This window comes from Sesamum indicum, linkage group LG8 (assembly GCF_026168435.1).
Source record: "Sesamum indicum cultivar Baizhima isolate 11 linkage group LG8, ASM2616843v1, whole genome shotgun sequence".
In the NCBI taxonomy this organism is placed as follows: domain Eukaryota; kingdom Viridiplantae; phylum Streptophyta; class Magnoliopsida; order Lamiales; family Pedaliaceae; genus Sesamum; species Sesamum indicum.
In genome coordinates this window covers 16,639,554-16,652,292 of record NC_142664.1, presented here as the reverse complement: position 1 = coordinate 16,652,292, position 12,739 = coordinate 16,639,554, and positions in this window count along the sequence as shown.

The window sequence follows — 12,739 nt, the reverse complement described above, 5'->3', positions numbered from 1 at the left end:
AGACCTACGTTTGGGTCAAGTTTAGTGAAAGTCTGAGAACGTTAAAAATTTTGCTGTTTAACCGGGTTTATTAAAGCAAGTTTGTTTCGCTTTTGTATTAACTTGTAGTTATTGTTACGCTTACCAAGTTTACCACAGATATGCATGCGTCTAGACCTACGTTTGGGTCAAGTTTCATGAAATTCTGACAACATTCGAAATTTATATGTTTTGCACGGTTTATTAAAGTGAGTTTGTTTCCCTTTTACACTAAGTTGTTGTTATTATTACTCTTAACAAATTACCACACAAAAATGCGTCTAGACCTACGTTTGCGTTAAGTTTCATTGAATTCTGAGAACGTTCAAAATTTAGTTGTTTTGCACGGTTATATTAAAACAAGTTTATTTCTCTTTTATTCTAACTTGTAGTTATTATTACGCTTAGCAAATTTACCACACAAATGAATTGTTCTAGATTTACGTTATGGTCAAGTTTCATGGAATTCTGAAAACGATAAAAATTTATGTGTTTCACACGATTTTATTTAAACAAGTTTATTCTCTTTATCTACTAAATTGTAGTTATTATTACGCTTAGTCAATGTACCTTACAAATGCATGGGACTAGACCTACGTTTGGGTCAAGTTTAGTGGAGTTCTGAGAAAGTTCAAAATTTAGCTGTTTGGCACGGTTTTATTAAAATAAGTTTGTTTCCATTTTATAGTAATTTGTAGTTATTATGACGCTTAGCAAATATATAGCAAACCAATGGTTGCGTCTAGACCTATGTTTGGGTGAAGTTTCGTGGAACTCTGAGAACGTTTAAAATTTGCTATTTTGAAAGGTTTTATAAAAACAAGTTTGTTTCCCTTTTATGATAACTTATAGTTATTATTAAGCTTAGAAAATTTACCACAGATATGCAAGCGTCGAGACCTATGTTTGGGTCAAGTTTCGTGGAATTTTAAAAACGTTCAAAATTTAGTCATTTTGCACGGTTTATTAAAGGAGGTTTGTTTCCATTTTATACTATTTTATGGTTATTATTACGCTTACTAAATTTACCTCACAAATGCATGCGTCTAGACCTACGTTTGGATCAAGTTTAGTGAAATTCTGATAAGGTTCAAAATTTAGCTGTTTTGCGATTTTATTAAATGAAGTTTGTTTCCCATTTATACTAACTTGTAGTTATTATTACGCTTAGCAAGTTTAGCACAGAAATGCATGCGTCTAGACCTACGTTTGGGTCAAGTTTCGTGGAATTCTGACAACCTTTAAAAGTTAGCTATTTTGTACGGTTTATTGAAGTATGTTTATTTCCCTTTTACACTAACTTGTAGCTATTATTACGCTTAGCAAATTTACCACACAAATGCACGGGTCAAGACCTACGTTTGGCTCATGTTTTGGGGAATTCTTAGAACGTCCATTACATAGCTATTTTGTAAAGTTTTATTAAAGCAAATTTTTTTACCTTTTATACTATCTTTTAGCTATTATTACGCTTAGCAAATTTACAACACAAATGCATGGGTCTAGACCTACGTTCGGGTCAAGTTTCGTGGAATTCTGAGAATGTCCGATATTTACTACACAAATGCATGGGTCTAGACCTACATTCGGGTCAAGTTTCGTGAAATTTTGAGAACGTTCAAAATTGAGATGTTTGGCACGGTTTATAAAAGCAAGTTTATTTACCTTTTCTATTAATTTTTAGTCATTATTACACTTAGCAAATTTACCAGACAAATGAATGGGTCCAGACCTGTATTTGGGTCAAGTTTTGTTGAATTTGGAAAATGTGCAAAATTTAGCTGTTTTGCATGGTTTTATTAAAACAAGTTTGTTTTCCTTTTATACTAACTTGTAGCTATTATCACACTTAGAAAAATTTACCATAGAAATGCAAGCGTCGAGACCTACGTTTGGGTCAAGTTTTGTGGAATTCTGAAAATGTTCAAAATTTAGTTGTTTTGCACGGTTTTGTTAAAGCAAGTTTGTTTTTATTTAATACTAATTTATGGTTATTATTAAGCTTAGTAAATTTATCTCACAAATGCATACGTCTAGACCTACGTTTGGGTCAAGTTTAGTGAATTTTTGAGAACGTTAAAAATTTAGTTGTTTTGCACGGTTTTATGAAAGCAATTGTGTTACCTTTTTATACTAACTTATAGTTATTATTACACTTTGCAAATTTCCCATACAAACGCATGGGTCAAGACCTACGTTTGGGTCATGTTTTGTGGAATTCTGAGAACGTTCAAATTTAGTTGTTTTGCACGGTTCTTTTAAAACAAGTTTGTTTCTTTTTATACTAACTTGTACTTATTATTACGCTTAGCAAATTTACCACACAAATGTATGGGTCTAGACCTACGTTTGGATAAACTTTCTTGGAATTCTGAGAACGTTCAAAATTTACTACACAAATGCATGGGTCTAGACCTACATTTGGGTCAAGTTTTGTTGAATCCTGAGAACGTTCAAAATTTTTCGATGTTTGGCACGATTTATTAAAGCAAGTTTATTTCCCTTTTCTACTAATTTTTAGTTATTATTACGCTTAGCAAATTTACCACACAAATGCATGGGTCCATACCTACGTTTGGGTCATGTTTCGTGGAATTCGGAAAATGATCAATATTTAGCTGTTTAGCATGGTTTTATTAAAATAAGTTTGTTTTCCTTTTATACTAACTTGTAGCTATTATCACGCATAGAAAATTTACCATAGAAATGCAAGTGTCGAGACCTACGTTTGGGTCAAGTTTTGTGGAATTCTGAAAAAGTTCAAAATTTAGTTGTTTTGCATGGTTTTATTAAAGCAAGTTTGTTTTCATTTTATATGAACTTATGGTTATTATTATGCTTAGTAAATTTACCTCACAAATGCATGCGTCTAGACCTACGTTTGGGTCAAGTTTAGTGAAAGTCTGAGAACGTTAAAAATTTTGCTGTTTAACCGGGTTTATTAAAGCAAGTTTGTTTCGCTTTTGTATTAACTTTTAGTTATTGTTACGCTTACCAAGTTTACCACAGATATGCATGCGTCTAGACCTACGTTTGGGTCAAGTTTCATGAAATTCTGACAACATTCGAAATTTATATGTTTTGCACGGTTTATTAAAGTGAGTTTGTTTCCCTTTTACACTAAGTTGTTGTTATTATTACTCTTAACAAATTACCACACAAAAATGCGTCTAGACCTACGTTTGCGTTAAGTTTCATTGAATTCTGAGAACGTTCAAAATTTAGTTGTTTTGCACGGTTATATTAAAACAAGTTTATTTCTCTTTTATTCTAACTTGTAGTTATTATTACGCTTAGCAAATTTACCACACAAATGAATTGTTCTAGATTTACGTTATGGTCAAGTTTCATGGAATTCTGAAAACGATAAAAATTTATGTGTTTCACACGATTTTATTTAAACAAGTTTATTCTCTTTATCTACTAAATTGTAGTTATTATTACGCTTAGTCAATGTACCTCACAAATGCATGGGACTAGACCTACGTTTGGGTCAAGTTTAGTGGAGTTCTGAGAAAGTTCAAAATTTAGCTGTTTGGCACGGTTTTATTAAAATAAGTTTGTTTCCATTTTATAGTAATTTGTAGTTATTATGACGCTTAGCAAATATATAGCAAACCAATGTTTGCGTCTAGACCTATGTTTGGGTGAAGTTTCGTGGAACTCTGAGAACGTTTAAAATTTGCTATTTTGAAAGGTTTTATAAAAACAAGTTTGTTTCCCTTTTATGTTAACTTATAGTTATTATTAAGCTTAGAAAATTTACCACAGATATGCAAGCGTCGAGACCTATGTTTGGGTCAAGTTTCGTGGAATTTTAAAAACGTTCAAAATTTAGTCATTTTGCACGGTTTATTAAAGGAGGTTTGTTTCCATTTTATACTATTTTATGGTTATTATTACGCTTACTAAATTTACCTCACAAATGCATGCGTCTAGACCTACGTTTGGGTCAAGTTTAGTGAAATTCTGATAAGGTTCAAAATTTAGCTGTTTTGCGATTTTATTAAATGAAGTTTGTTTCCCATTTATACTAACTTGTAGTTATTATTACGCTTAGCAAGTTTAGCACAGAAATGCATGCGTCTAGACCTACGTTTGGGTCAAGTTTCGTGGAATTCTGACAACCTTTAAAAGTTAGCTATTTTGTACGGTTTATTGAAGTATGTTTATTTCCCTTTTACACTAACTTGTAGCTATTATTACGCTTAGCAAATTTACCACACAAATGCACGGGTCAAGACCTACGTTTGGCTTATGTTTTGGGGAATTCTTAGAACGTCCATTACATAGCTATTTTGTAAAGTTTTATTAAAGCAAATTTTTTTACCTTTTATACTATCTTTTAGCTATTATTACGCTTAGCAAATTTACAACACAAATGCATGGGTCTAGACCTACGTTCGGGTCAAGTTTCGTGGAATTCTGAGAATGTCCGATATTTACTACACAAATGCATGGGTCTAGACCTACATTCGGCTCAAGTTTCGTGAAATTTTGAGAACGTTCAAAATTGAGATGTTTGGCACGGTTTATAAAAGCAAGTTTATTTACCTTTTCTATTAATTTTTAGTCATTATTACACTTAGCAAATTTACCAGACAAATGAATGGGTCCAGACCTGTATTTGGGCCAAGTTTTGTTGAATTTGGAAAATGTGCAAAATTTAGCTGTTTTGCATGGTTTTATTAAAACAAGTTTGTTTTCCTTTTATACTAACTTGTAGCTATTATCACACTTAGAAAAATTTACCATAGAAATGCAAGCGTCGAGACCTACGTTTGGGTCAAGTTTTGTGGAATTCTGAAAATGTTCAAAATTTAGTTGTTTTGCACGGTTTTGTTAAAGCAAGTTTGTTTTTATTTAATACTAATTTATGGTTATTATTAAGCTTAGTAAATTTATCTCACAAATGCATACGTCTAGACCTACGTTTGGGTCAAGTTTAGTGAATTTTTGAGAACGTTAAAAATTTAGTTGTTTTGCACGGTTTTATGAAAGCAATTGTGTTACCTTTTTATACTAACTTATAGTTATTATTACACTTTGCAAATTTCCCATACAAACGCATGGGTCAAGACCTACGTTTGGGTCATGTTTTGTGGAATTCTGAGAACGTTCAAATTTAGTTGTTTTGCACGGTTCTTTTAAAACAAGTTTGTTTCTTTTTATACTAACTTGTACTTATTATTACGCTTAGCAAATTTACCACACAAATGTATGGGTCTAGACCTACGTTTGGATAAACTTTCTTGGAATTCTGAGAACGTTCAAAATTTACTACACAAATGCATGGGTCTAGACCTACATTTGGGTCAAGTTTTGTTGAATCCTGAGAACGTTCAAAATTTTTCGATGTTTGGCACGATTTATTAAAGCAAGTTTATTTCCCTTTTCTACTAATTTTTAGTTATTATTACGCTTAGCAAATTTACCACACAAATGCATGGGTCCATACCTACGTTTGGGTCATGTTTCGTGGAATTCGGAAAATGATCAATATTTAGCTGTTTAGCATGGTTTTATTAAAATAAGTTTGTTTTCCTTTTATACTAACTTGTAGCTATTATCACGCATAGAAAATTTACCATAGAAATGCAAGTGTCGAGACCTACGTTTGGGTCAAGTTTTGTGGAATTATGAAAAAGTTCAAAATTTAGTTGTTTTGCATGGTTTTATTAAAGCAAGTTTGTTTTCATTTTATATGAACTTATGGTTATTATTATGCTTAGTAAATTTACCTCACAAATGCATGCGTCTAGACCTACGTTTGGGTCAAGTTTAGTGAAAGTCTGAGAACGTTAAAAATTTTGCTGTTTAACCGGGTTTATTAAAGCAAGTTTGTTTCGCTTTTGTATTAACTTGTAGTTATTGTTACGCTTACCAAGTTTACCACAGATATGCATGCGTCTAGACCTACGTTTGGGTCAAGTTTCATGAAATTCTGACAACATTCGAAATTTATATGTTTTGCACGGTTTATTAAAGTGAGTTTGTTTCCCTTTTACACTAAGTTGTTGTTATTATTACTCTTAACAAATTACCACACAAAAATGCGTCTAGACCTACGTTTGCGTTAAGTTTCATTGAATTCTGAGAACGTTCAAAATTTAGTTGTTTTGCACGGTTATATTAAAACAAGTTTATTTCTCTTTTATTCTAACTTGTAGTTATTATTACGCTTAGCAAATTTACCACACAAATGAATTGTTCTAGATTTACGTTATGGTCAAGTTTCATGGAATTCTGAAAACGATAAAAATTTATGTGTTTCACACGATTTTATTTAAACAAGTTTATTCTCTTTATCTACTAAATTGTAGTTATTATTACGCTTAGTCAATGTACCTTACAAATGCATGGGACTAGACCTACGTTTGGGTCAAGTTTAGTGGAGTTCTGAGAAAGTTCAAAATTTAGCTGTTTGGCACGGTTTTATTAAAATAAGTTTGTTTCCATTTTATAGTAATTTGTAGTTATTATGACGCTTAGCAAATATATAGCAAACCAATGGTTGCGTCTAGATCTATGTTTGGGTGAAGTTTCGTGGAACTCTGAGAACGTTTAAAATTTGCTATTTTGAAAGGTTTTATAAAAACAAGTTTGTTTCCCTTTTATGATAACTTATAGTTATTATTAAGCTTAGAAAATTTACCACAGATATGCAAGCGTCGAGACCTATGTTTGGGTCAAGTTTCGTGGAATTTTAAAAACGTTCAAAATTTAGTCATTTTGCACGGTTTATTAAAGGAGGTTTGTTTCCATTTTATACTATTTTATGGTTATTATTACGCTTACTAAATTTACCTCACAAATGCATGCGTCTAGACCTACGTTTGGATCAAGTTTAGTGAAATTCTGATAAGGTTCAAAATTTAGCTGTTTTGCGATTTTATTAAATGAAGTTTGTTTCCCATTTATACTAACTTGTAGTTATTATTACGCTTAGCAAGTTTAGCACAGAAATGCATGCGTCTAGACCTACGTTTGGGTCAAGTTTCGTGGAATTCTGACAACCTTTAAAAGTTAGCTATTTTGTACGGTTTATTGAAGTATGTTTATTTCCCTTTTACACTAACTTGTAGCTATTATTACGCTTAGCAAATTTACCACACAAATGCACGGGTCAAGACCTACGTTTGGCTCATGTTTTGGGGAATTCTTAGAACGTCCATTACATAGCTATTTTGTAAAGTTTTATTAAAGCAAATTTTTTTACCTTTTATACTATCTTTTAGCTATTATTACGCTTAGCAAATTTACAACACAAATGCATGGGTCTAGACCTACGTTCGGGTCAAGTTTCGTGGAATTCTGAGAATGTCCGATATTTACTACACAAATGCATGGGTCTAGACCTACATTCGGGTCAAGTTTCGTGAAATTTTGAGAACGTTCAAAATTGAGATGTTTGGCACGGTTTATAAAAGCAAGTTTATTTACCTTTTCTATTAATTTTTAGTCATTATTACACTTAGCAAATTTACCAGACAAATGAATGGGTCCAGACCTGTATTTGGGTCAAGTTTTGTTGAATTTGGAAAATGTGCAAAATTTAGCTGTTTTGCATGGTTTTATTAAAACAAGTTTGTTTTCCTTTTATACTAACTTGTAGCTATTATCACACTTAGAAAAATTTACCATAGAAATGCAAGCGTCGAGACCTACGTTTGGGTCAAGTTTTGTGGAATTCTGAAAATGTTCAAAATTTAGTTGTTTTGCACGGTTTTGTTAAAGCAAGTTTGTTTTTATTTAATACTAATTTATGGTTATTATTAAGCTTAGTAAATTTATCTCACAAATGCATACGTCTAGACCTACGTTTGGGTCAAGTTTAGTGAATTTTTGAGAACGTTAAAAATTTAGTTGTTTTGCACGGTTTTATGAAAGCAATTGTGTTACCTTTTTATACTAACTTATAGTTATTATTACACTTTGCAAATTTCCCATACAAACGCATGGGTCAAGACCTACGTTTGGGTCATGTTTTGTGGAATTCTGAGAACGTTCAAATTTAGTTGTTTTGCACGGTTCTTTTAAAACAAGTTTGTTTCTTTTTATACTAACTTGTACTTATTATTACGCTTAGCAAATTTACCACACAAATGTATGGGTCTAGACCTACGTTTGGATAAACTTTCTTGGAATTCTGAGAACGTTCAAAATTTACTACACAAATGCATGGGTCTAGACCTACATTTGGGTCAAGTTTTGTTGAATCCTGAGAACGTTCAAAATTTTTCGATGTTTGGCACGATTTATTAAAGCAAGTTTATTTCCCTTTTCTACTAATTTTTAGTTATTATTACGCTTAGCAAATTTACCACACAAATGCATGGGTCCATACCTACGTTTGGGTCATGTTTCGTGGAATTCGGAAAATGATCAATATTTAGCTGTTTAGCATGGTTTTATTAAAATAAGTTTGTTTTCCTTTTATACTAACTTGTAGCTATTATCACGCATAGAAAATTTACCATAGAAATGCAAGTGTCGAGACCTACGTTTGGGTCAAGTTTTGTGGAATTATGAAAAAGTTCAAAATTTAGTTGTTTTGCATGGTTTTATTAAAGCAAGTTTGTTTTCATTTTATATGAACTTATGGTTATTATTATGCTTAGTAAATTTACCTCACAAATGCATGCGTCTAGACCTACGTTTGGGTCAAGTTTAGTGAAAGTCTGAGAACGTTAAAAATTTTGCTGTTTAACCGGGTTTATTAAAGCAAGTTTGTTTCGCTTTTGTATTAACTTGTAGTTATTGTTACGCTTACCAAGTTTACCACAGATATGCATGCGTCTAGACCTACGTTTGGGTCAAGTTTCATGAAATTCTGACAACATTCGAAATTTATATGTTTTGCACGGTTTATTAAAGTGAGTTTGTTTCCCTTTTACACTAAGTTGTTGTTATTATTACTCTTAACAAATTACCACACAAAAATGCGTCTAGACCTACGTTTGCGTTAAGTTTCATTGAATTCTGAGAACGTTCAAAATTTAGTTGTTTTGCACGGTTATATTAAAACAAGTTTATTTCTCTTTTATTCTAACTTGTAGTTATTATTACGCTTAGCAAATTTACCACACAAATGAATTGTTCTAGATTTACGTTATGGTCAAGTTTCATGGAATTCTGAAAACGATAAAAATTTATGTGTTTCACACGATTTTATTTAAACAAGTTTATTCTCTTTATCTACTAAATTGTAGTTATTATTACGCTTAGTCAATGTACCTCACAAATGCATGGGACTAGACCTACGTTTGGGTCAAGTTTAGTGGAGTTCTGAGAAAGTTCAAAATTTAGCTGTTTGGCACGGTTTTATTAAAATAAGTTTGTTTCCATTTTATAGTAATTTGTAGTTATTATGACGCTTAGCAAATATATAGCAAACCAATGTTTGCGTCTAGACCTATGTTTGGGTGAAGTTTCGTGGAACTCTGAGAACGTTTAAAATTTGCTATTTTGAAAGGTTTTATAAAAACAAGTTTGTTTCCCTTTTATGTTAACTTATAGTTATTATTAAGCTTAGAAAATTTACCACAGATATGCAAGCGTCGAGACCTATGTTTGGGTCAAGTTTCGTGGAATTTTAAAAACGTTCAAAATTTAGTCATTTTGCACGGTTTATTAAAGGAGGTTTGTTTCCATTTTATACTATTTTATGGTTATTATTACGCTTACTAAATTTACCTCACAAATGCATGCGTCTAGACCTACGTTTGGGTCAAGTTTAGTGAAATTCTGATAAGTTTCAAAATTTAGCTGTTTTGCGATTTTATTAAATGAAGTTTGTTTCCCATTTATACTAACTTGTAGTTATTATTACGCTTAGCAAGTTTAGCACAGAAATGCATGCGTCTAGACCTACGTTTGGGTCAAGTTTCGTGGAATTCTGACAACCTTTAAAAGTTAGCTATTTTGTACGGTTTATTGAAGTATGTTTATTTCCCTTTTACACTAACTGGTAGCTATTATTACGCTTAGCAAATTTACCACACAAATGCACGGGTCAAGACCTACGTTTGGCTCATGTTTTGGGGAATTCTTAGAACGTCCATTACATAGCTATTTTGTAAAGTTTTATTAAAGCAAATTTTTTTACCTTTTATACTATCTTTTAGCTATTATTACGCTTAGCAAATTTACAACACAAATGCATGGGTCTAGACCTACGTTCGGGTCAAGTTTCGTGGAATTCTGAGAATGTCCGATATTTACTACACAAATGCATGGGTCTAGACCTACATTCGGGTCAAGTTTCGTGAAATTTTGAGAACGTTCAAAATTGAGATGTTTGGCACGGTTTATAAAAGCAAGTTTATTTACCTTTTCTATTAATTTTTAGTCATTATTACACTTAGCAAATTTACCAGACAAATGAATGGGTCCAGACCTGTATTTGGGCCAAGTTTTGTTGAATTTGGAAAATGTGCAAAATTTAGCTGTTTTGCATGGTTTTATTAAAACAAGTTTGTTTTCCTTTTATACTAACTTGTAGCTATTATCACACTTAGAAAAATTTACCATAGAAATGCAAGCGTCGAGACCTACGTTTGGGTCAAGTTTTGTGGAATTCTGAAAATGTTCAAAATTTAGTTGTTTTGCACGGTTTTGTTAAAGCAAGTTTGTTTTTATTTAATACTAATTTATGGTTATTATTAAGCTTAGTAAATTTATCTCACAAATGCATACGTCTAGACCTACGTTTGGGTCAAGTTTAGTGAATTTTTGAGAACGTTAAAAATTTAGTTGTTTTGCACGGTTTTATGAAAGCAATTGTGTTACCTTTTTATACTAACTTATAGTTATTATTACACTTTGCAAATTTCCCATACAAACGCATGGGTCAAGACCTACGTTTGGGTCATGTTTTGTGGAATTCTGAGAACGTTCAAATTTAGTTGTTTTGCACGGTTCTTTTAAAACAAGTTTGTTTCTTTTTATACTAACTTGTACTTATTATTACGCTTAGCAAATTTACCACACAAATGTATGGGTCTAGACCTACGTTTGGATAAACTTTCTTGGAATTCTGAGAACGTTCAAAATTTACTACACAAATGCATGGGTCTAGACCTACATTTGGGTCAAGTTTTGTTGAATCCTGAGAACGTTCAAAATTTTTCGATGTTTGGCACGATTTATTAAAGCAAGTTTATTTCCCTTTTCTACTAATTTTTAGTTATTATTACGCTTAGCACATTTACCACACAAATGCATGGGTCCATACCTACGTTTGGGTCATGTTTCGTGGAATTCGGAAAATGATCAGTATTTAGCTGTTTAGCATGGTTTTATTAAAATAAGTTTGTTTTCCTTTTATACTAACTTGTAGCTATTATCACGCATAGAAAATTTACCATAGAAATGCAAGTGTCGAGACCTACGTTTGGGTCAAGTTTTGTGGAATTCTGAAAAAGTTCAAAATTTAGTTGTTTTGCATGGTTTTATTAAAGCAAGTTTGTTTTCATTTTATATGAACTTATGGTTATTATTATGCTTAGTAAATTTACCTCACAAATGCATGCGTCTAGACCTACGTTTGGGTCAAGTTTAGTGAAAGTCTGAGAACGATAAAAATTTTGCTGTTTAACCGGGTTTATTAAAGCAAGTTTGTTTCGCTTTTGTATTAACTTGTAGTTATTGTTACGCTTACCAAGTTTACCACAGATATGCATGCGTCTAGACCTACGTTTGGGTCAAGTTTCATGAAATTCTGACAATGTTCGAAATTTATATGTTTTGCACGGTTTATTAAAGCGAGTTTGTTTCCCTTTTACACTAAGTTGTTGTTATTATTACTCTTAACAAATTACCACACAAAAATGCGTCTAGACCTACGTTTGCGTTAAGTTTAATTGAATTCTGAAAACGTTCAAAATTTAGTTGTTTTGCACGGTTATATTAAAACCAATTTATTTCTCTTTTATTCTAACTTGTAGTTATTATTACGCTTAGCAAATTTACCACACAAATATATGGTTCTAGATTTACGTTATGGTCAAATTTCGTGGAATTCTGAAAACGATAAAAATTTATGTGTTTCACACGATTTTATTTAAACAAGTTTATTCTCTTTATCTACTAAATTGTAGTTATTATTACGCTTAGTCAATGTACCTCACAAATGCATGGGACTAGACCTACGTTTGGGTCAAGTTTAGTGGAGTTCTGAGAAAGTTCAAAATTTAGCTGTTTGGCACGGTTTTATTAAAATAAGTTTGTTTCCATTTTATAGTAATTTGTAGTTATTATGACGCTTAGCAAATATATAGCAAACCAATGCTTGCGTCTAGACCTATGTTTGGGCGAAGTTTCGTGAAACTCTGAGAACGTTTAAAATTTGCTATTTTGAAAGGTTTTATAAAAACAAGTTTGTTTCCCTTTTATGTTAACTTATAGTTATTATTAAGCTTAGAAAATTTACCACAGAAATGCAAGCGTCGAGACCTATGTTTGGGTCAAGTTTCGTGGAATTTTAAAAACATTCAAAATTTAGTCATTTTGCACGGTTTATTAAAGGAGGTTTGTTTCCATTTTATACTATTTTATGGTTATTATTACGCTTACTAAATTTACCTCAAAAATGCATGCGTCTAGACCTACGTTTGGGTCAAGTTTAGTGAAATTCTGATAAGGTTCAAAATTTAGCTGTTTTGCGGTTTTATTAAATGAAGTTTGTTTCCCATTTATACTAACTTGTAGTTATTATTAC